The sequence below is a fragment of the Papaver somniferum genome, chromosome 4, assembly GCF_003573695.1.
Source record: "Papaver somniferum cultivar HN1 chromosome 4, ASM357369v1, whole genome shotgun sequence".
Taxonomy (NCBI): Eukaryota; Viridiplantae; Streptophyta; class Magnoliopsida; order Ranunculales; family Papaveraceae; genus Papaver; species Papaver somniferum.
The window spans coordinates 77,854,145-77,862,907 of NC_039361.1; positions in this window are offsets into that span (position 1 = coordinate 77,854,145).

Genomic DNA, 8,763 nt, shown 5'->3' on the forward strand with positions numbered 1-8,763 from the left:
GGTGATATTTATACTCAACAGGTGAAGAAAAATATTCGTAATAACTCTCAGTAATCTCTCTTTATTCGGCAGTGAAGGGATATCTTCTCGGGAATATTTTCTTCCCATTCTTCTCTTCTCACGTTGTCAACGAGTGCTGATTCTTCCTTATTTAACTCGCACACACTTCTGCAGCGGCCAAGCTCTATCCAAACACGTAAAATCACGATGCAATCCCGTAATTATCTCATCCGCACACGTACTCCCTGATGTGTAGAAAATCCACGTATTCGTCCCACGTTTTCCGAATCTGAAGGACTTACCAGTCCTATGTGAGTGTAACAGGCTAGAATGAGTCGACTGGAGTCATTAAATCTCGCCACAGCTCCTCCAAATTGAGAATATAAAACTCCGCAGGTGAACAATATTCACACCTGCACTTTCCCGCCCAAAATGTTTAAACCGTGGGGAAGAAAGGGTTGCCCCCTATCCAGATTAGGGGTGCGAATAGCAGATGGGTGCTGAGGACAAATTTGGGTGCTGAGGATGAATTTGGGCTACACATAACCTTGGGTGCCCCTTAGCCAAATCTGGGGTCCGTATAACATATGTCCTCCAGGGGTCCAAATAGCACTTTTTGAGCAACTTTTTCCACACAAGTGTATTTCTCCAAAAACACCTACACAAACATAAAAACACCATAATAAGTACAAAATCAAGCACTAGCAATAAAGACACTGATGACAATTCAGACACAAAAATGTGTCTACCACTTTGTTTCCAAGGTAACTTAGATTGCAAACCCTGATTTGGATACTATATAAAGGAGAACTCTAGCAACTGATAAACCTAATCCCCACACCTCATGTTGGATACTAGTTGTATAAGCTAGATTCGATTCTCCTTTAACCTTAGGTTTCTATCGAGACCCTGTAGGTTAACGACTTGAATACTTCATTGGGATTGTGAAGCCAGGACCAACTATTTTCTCTGTAGTTGCGTAATCTGATCTTGCTATTTCCATCGTATTTGAGTACAATCGTAAGATTGGCTTGAGATTAACTTCTCCGATAGGCAAGATAGAAAAGTACCCACAAACACCTTAGTCTCACCGTTTGTGGTTCCACAATATCTTGTTTCGCTAGTCGATTAAGATTATTGTGAGGTGATTGATATTTCCAGGATGTTCTTCGGGAATATAGGTATGGTATATCAATTGGTTCCTGTTCACCTTGATTTATCAAAATACGGAACAAAACTCGTAGGTATTTCTGTGGGAGACAGATTTATATATTCTTGTAGACTTCTATGTGTGATACAGATTTGTTTACTAAAGTCTTCGACTTTGGGTCGTAGCAACTCTTAGTTGTGGGTGAGATCAACTAAGGGAATCAAGTGTGTAGTATCCTGCTGGGATCAGAGACGTAAGAAGCGCAACTGTACCTTGGATCAGTGTGATATTGATTGGGGTTCAACTACAGTCCATACCGAAGTTAGTTTGCAATAGGCTAGTGTCTGTAGCGGCTTAATACAGTGTGTGTTCAATCTGGACTAGGTCCCGGGGGTTTTCGGTATTTGCGGTTTCCTCGTTAACAAAACTTCTGGTGTCTGTGTTATTTCTTTTCCGCATTATATTTTGTTATATAATTTAAATATCACAGCTTGTGCGTTGTATCGATCAATTGGTAAATCCAACCTTTGGTTGTTGATTGAAATTGATTGATCCTTGAACATTGGTCTTCGGTACCATTCAATTTATTTCTCTTGTATTCAATCATACTCGCAGATTTCTATTTTTTTGAGTTGGGATTGAATCGAGAAATTGAGATATAACTCTTTGATATACTTTTTATTAAGATTGAGTATGACTATCTAGTTGATGCTCTTAAAAGTATATTGGAGTTAGTCCATACAGATTACTAAGCGAAATATTGGGTGAGGTTGTTAGACTCCCACTTTTTCAAATGGTATCAGAGCAAGCAAACACGTTTAAAGACCTTATAAGTCTGTGTTTGTAGAGATCTGACTCTATGGACAACAATTTTATCTCCATAAACGTACCACCAGTCTTCGATGAACCAAACTACTTGTGGTGGAAAATTTCTATGCGTGATTTTCTTCAAGCTCGTGATTTTCAAACATCGGTACGTGTTGTTAATGGCTATACTCCTCCGGTTGATACATAAGGCGATGTATCTATACCCAAGGATATTGGTAGATATAGTCCAGAAGAAATTCTTGCCGCAAAGCGAAATTCTGACGGCTTAAATGCTATTGTACATGCCATTACCCCAGATCTTCAGCAACATGTCACTACGTGCACAAAGTCTGAAGAAGCCTGAGATATCTTAGAAACGGTATTTGAAGGGAATACCTGTGAAAAGGAAGCTAGGCTTCAAAACCTAAATTCTGATTAGGAAAACCTTCATATGGCAGATGAAGAATCATTTGATGAGTTTAATCACAAATTGTCTGAAATTGTTAATGCATCCTTTGCATTGGGTAAGACTATTCCTGAAAAGGACATTGTGATGAAGATTCTCAGATCTCTGCCATCCAGATATGATTCTAAGAAGCATGTCATCGTTGAAGGAAATAATCTCGCAACGCTTTTCAGAAATACTCTGGTTAGGAAGTTAAAGATCTTTGATCATGAGAATACATCCAAATCTGGGAAGGATGTTGCTTTCAAAGCACAAAAGAACACTAAATTACTTGATAAAAGTAAAAGTGTTTGCATCTCTGAAGATGATCTTTCTGAGGCTGATTCATCAGATGAAGATCTTGACAAGTCAGTCTCGTTGATCACAAGACAGTTTAGGGATCTTATTTTGAAGAGAAGTAAACGGTTCTCCAGAGATAAATCCAGGTTATCAAATAAACCCCATAATCGTGTTCCTCCTAAAAAACGGGATAATGATGAAACTGATGACGAGGATATTCCTCGGTGCTTTAAGTGTAAAGGTTTTGTTCATTTTGCAAATGAGTGTCCAAATCGAAAGAAATGCACTGGGAACAAAGGTCCTGCTGCAACTCTTGATGAAATGTCTGACAACTATGATTCTCATGAAGATGAAAAGTCAAGTGTTGCACTTCTTGTTAAATATAGATTTTGATAATTGTAGCAATACATACATCAATCTCGATAGTCTTTCAGGAGTAACCTCAACCTTTCTGGAAGAAAAAATTGACCTTTCTGTTGGAAACTCTCTGCCAAACTTTTCAGGTTCTACTATGTGTCTAGCAGCTTGCACATCTCAGATGCCTAAATCATATTCCAGGTTGATATGCTCTTATTGTTCTCCCACATGTCATGAACTGTCAAAGTGTTTCAAGTATAAACACAAATTGATGCATGCCAACAAACTTCAACGAAGAGCAAATCGATTAGCAAACAAGCTCAAACTTGTTCAAAAGACCGCTGAGGTATGTAAGATTTTATCTTCGTCAAAGAAGTTAGTTTCCAAGGATAAGACAAGACCATTAGAAAGGAATTTATGGTCTAAACACTATGAGAAACAGGGTTCTATGAAATCCGATCGAAAAGGATATGGTGGACAGATTATTGTTCACCCTAGCACAACTTAATTTGTGTTGGTTAGTGCATCTTGTCTCATGTGCCTTATCAAAACAGATAAGATTTTGCACCATTCAGGCTTTAAGAAAAGAAAAGTCTTTAGTTGTTGTTTTTTCTCTGAGAGCATTGTAAAGTCTCGAATCCATGCCGCTTTTCATATCTAATTGATATTGGAAAGGAATTCCCTGTTTAATCAATAAAACAGGGTTAAAATTGATAATTCTGCCTTTTATAGGGTATGAGTTATGCGTATGTGAATCCTTTAAGTGTATAAAGGTTCCATAACCCTACATTCTTTAATCCTTCCCTGAAACTCTTTTTAACTTAGGACTGCTTGTTGAGTTTAAGTTGTGATTTCCTTCCACAAACCCGCACTCATATGGATACTCTAACCATCATGTCTTCTGATGAAAAAGATGTTAATATGATTGTTAAGCCATCAATCATGAATGAAAAATAAAAGGGTGATTTACTAAATCTCCGTTACCTCCAACTTTGAAAAGAAAAAGAAGGAATGTGAGGAAGCCAAGAGCTGTTCCTTCAAATTCTCAGAAGTTTTCTGATGTTATTGAAGAGTTGAAGGAAGCAAGGAAAGAGATTCAACAAATAAAGGATTTTGTTTTGAGAACTCCTGAAATTCAGAAGGCCCTGGTTCGGCATCTTCGCCTAGAAGGTTTGTTGGAATTGACCCATTTCTTCATGAACCGTATGTTCCAATGGTGTCGACGATAAGGAATTCGGGGACGATGATTTTGCAGTATTAATATTTATGATTTCATATATTGCAACTTGTTATGGGATATGTGTGTTTGCGTCTGTGAACTATGCTTGTCCCTTACGTGGTCAAAAGTTAAGTCCTTCATATGTCGATATGCAAGTATTGATAAAAGATTGAATGAGCTTTTGACCAACAAAAGTTAAGCCTATTATTTCATTATTGACGGAAGATATGATGAGCTTTTGTTTACAAAGATTAAGTCTATTATATGTCATTGTTCAAATAGTGATGAAGAATAGAATAAATCTTTGTTTATTCCGCAGTATCGATCTTCACTGATCCATATTTTTATGTATATACTGCGGGTCCGTAAGTTTTCTTATGTGAGCATTTCCGATTGAATTAACCATGGGTTCTCTTGTGGTTAATTTAGTTGAGATTTTTGGATATAAATTCATATCCTTATGTGATTTGTTAATGTCCAAAGAAATCCTTCTTTATCGTGAAAGTAAGGTCACTCTTTTTGTTTTTTCGGGAATGACATTTTATGGAGGAGAGTTCTTAATTGAACTTGTGCTTAATTGCCAAATCTTTGTGGGGAGTGCGGCAGTGGAATATTATGGGGGTTATCTTGTATCTTTATAAACTCCTTGATGAATGCATTTAGTTTCGGCTATATGATTGCATCTAAAAAGTTGATATGTACTTTCTTTTGGTCATGAAGTGTCTTTATGGAAATTTCATTAGGATCCCACTAGTTTTCGTACCTTTGCCAATTTTATTGACAAAAATGGGGAGAATTAATGTGTAGTCCACACTATAAATACATATGGTTTTCGGATCATTATGTAAGGAGGAGTGGTTTTCATGTGAAATGAAGTATTGACTAAGGGGGAGTGATACATATCACCATAGTATTGTTGTCGAAGTTGTGATATAATTGAACTTTGATACCGTGTAATAATACTATGACACTGTGTAACAATGATTGAGAACTCATCTATCAACCTTGTTCACCTTAATCACAACTAGTTCAAATGACTCAAATGAAACTATTTATAAAGTTGTTCAATTGTTTATATTCTCATAGAAGTATACAAGACACAATTGAAGCACAATCGGTTTTGAGTATGTAAACATACTTAACCGATTTTAGAACTTAACCCACTCAAGTATGTAAACGGGTACGCAAACCTAAGTTCCCGGACTTGGTCTTATTCGCCAGTATGCAAACGGGTACGCATATTGTCGTTCATGACCGAACTCAGTTGAAATCAGTACGCATACGGGTATGCATAATAGTTCCCGGACTTCAACTGTTGAATCAGTACGCGTCAGGGTATGCATACTAAATTCCCAGACGTGGAATACACTTGCAACATTTAGCATACAAGTACGCATATTGTGCAATATCCAATCAATGGTTAATTTTTCTAAACTCCCATTTTAATCATTGAAACATTCTTAGAAGACGAGAATAGCTGTCTCATGCAAACTATTAGCTTCAAAGCCATTTTCAAGTTATCAAATGATCAATACGAAACATTCCGAGTCTACATCAAATGAATGTCTCACACAAATCATATAACATGTTACAAGACGATTTTCACATGATCATCTTTTGACTTTCGTCAAGAATAAAAAATGAACTTGGTTAAAGCGAAAGCCTACCAACACATATTTCTAGAAATATGTAAGCGAGTTAAACTCAACTCGAAATATCAAATGTGTATAATTTAAAGTCTATATAGTTATACGACTTTTGTCTCAATAGGAAATATAATAGAAATAGACTTCTGAGTGATAAATAGTTTCAAGTCTCCACATACCTTTTGTTGATGAAGTTCCACAAGTTCCCCTTAGTAGTTCTTCGTCTTCAATCGATGAACGCCGTGAAGTCTAAATCTCAACTGAACATTCTATTCTAATCCGAGACATAGCTATAAGTAGACTAAAAATCAAGACTTATATTTTTGACAACTAAACTTGAAAAACAAGCTTGAGATAGCAGCGCTTGCGAGTTCGACCGAGCAGTGCTCTAACAATCCCCTCTTTATCAATTTTAGTGATAAAACTACCAATACATGTAGATTACAAAATAAACAAACTTTGTAGCTTCTCATCAAAATGCTTGATTTCCTTGGTTCTTCAACATTACTCGAAATATTCGTCACTTCCAAGCACTCCAGTGATTCTGAATGTGTTCAACTCAGCATCATAATTGTTGAAGATCCGTAGCTATAACAATATATAAAAACAAGATGTTTTTGTATTCTTATACTGTGTCATATTATTATTACACAACATCAAAGTTCAATTGTATCACAACTTTGACAATAATACTATGGTGATATGTATCACTCCACCTTAGTCAATATTTTATATCACAATGAAAACCACCCCCCTACATAATGATCCGTAAACCATATGTTTTTTAATGTGAACTACACAATAATTCTCCCCTTTTTGTCAATATAAATTGGTAAATGTACGAAAACTAGCAGAATCATAATGAAATTCTCATGGAGATACTTCATGACTAAAAGAGAATATATCAACTTTGTTTCGATGATTTCACATAGTAGAAACTTAGTGTATTCGTCAAGGAGTTTATAAAGATACAAGATAACTCCTACAATATTCCACATCTGCACTCTCCACAAAGATTTGGCAATTAAGACAAGTTCAATTACGAACTCTTCCCCATAAAATGTCATTCCCAAAGGAACAACAAGAATGACCTTACTTTTACATGAAAAGAAGGATTTCTTTGGACATTAATAAATCACATGAGACATGAATTTGTATCCAGAAAACTCAATTAAATTAACCACAAAGGAACCTCAGTGATTAATTTAATCAGAAATGCTCAACATAAGAAAACTTGCGGAGCCGTACAATACTTTCACATAGAAGTGGATCAGGGAAAGATCAATACTGCAGAATATTCAAAGATTCATTCTATTTTTCACCAATATTTGCATAATGATACCATAGACTTAATCCTTGACATCAAAATTTCAATCTATTTTCCATCAATATTTGCATAATGACATAATAGACTTAACTTTTAACATATATGGGACAATCATAGTTCACGGACGTAAACACACATATCCCATAACATTATTTGCAATATATAAAACCAATAAACATTAATACTGAAAAATCATCTTCCAAATAAACTTTAGAATTTAAATAAATAAATCTAAAAACATTGCAAGATTAACTATGTGTAATCACAATATATGCTATTCCAAATCCTAGTTATCCTTCTTAAAACATAAGAATAAATTCTCATAAGAAGTTTCCTAGACATCAAGACAAACTCGTAATGAACATACAAGATGATTTTTCCTTAGAAGGTAGAATCAATCTTTTTCACATGAATTTAAACCAAGAATAGCTACCAAAGGCGTATAAAAATATTTTCTTAACAAAGAAGAACATACAAAGTCATTAACGACCATGCACCATAGTTCACTTAAGATGATTATGAACATTCAAGAATCCCATAACAATGCATACTATTGCCTATTCTCTAACTTTCTTCTTTGTGATTCACCAAAAACATTCTTTTAAAAGCTACAAATAATCTTAGAATATAAGTACTTCCAAGAATCCAAGTTCCAAGGTCCAAGAGAAGTGGAAAAATTGCGACTAAACGGAGCAAACCACTCAAAAAAAAAACAAGAAAAAGACCAATCTTAACTCATCCAAATCCAGGGTTTCTCGTCACCATTTCGAAGAGAATTAAAAGAGGAAAAGAATGCAAAAATAATGTAGTCATTCCGAGTTCGGAAGAAGAAGTTACGACCATAACAAGGTTTTTATCGAATATCGAAGACAGAAAAAGTTTGCAAAAGGGTTTGCAAACGGGATTTCGTGACCTGGAGCAGTTTGCAAACTGGTATGCAAACTGAAGTCCATGGATTTTGATTTTAAAAGATGGTATGCATAGCTGGTATGTGTACCATGAAGGACAAAACTCCCGAACTACTATTTTCGAACCTGAACATTTAAGAACCTTAAACACAAATCAAGTTAGGTAGACATGAATGATACACAACGTACATGGATCATGATAAGCACTTTAAGCAAATAATAATAACATAAATCTTGCTCAAGTTTATAGACATACCTTTTAAAAGAATCCAATCCTGAACCCCACAGCTTTACCAAAAATTAATATCTAACCTAACACAATATGTGCTCCATAATTCTCGTGCTTCCCTCACCGTATACATAACAGGGCATTGCTTGGTGAGGATGCACTTATAATACAATCAAGTTGTGTTGAGGTGAACAATGTCTTGCTCACCACAAGTGACTGAAAGAGACTTTTCCGCAACTATGGATTTTTCACCATCTATAGTTTTTAGCTTATTCCGTTTCACTTTTGGATTATCACGAAAGAGATCGCTTTTAGAACCTTTCACATCCAAATCCATCTTTCCAAAGAACTTTTTAAGTTCCAACATCATGGATA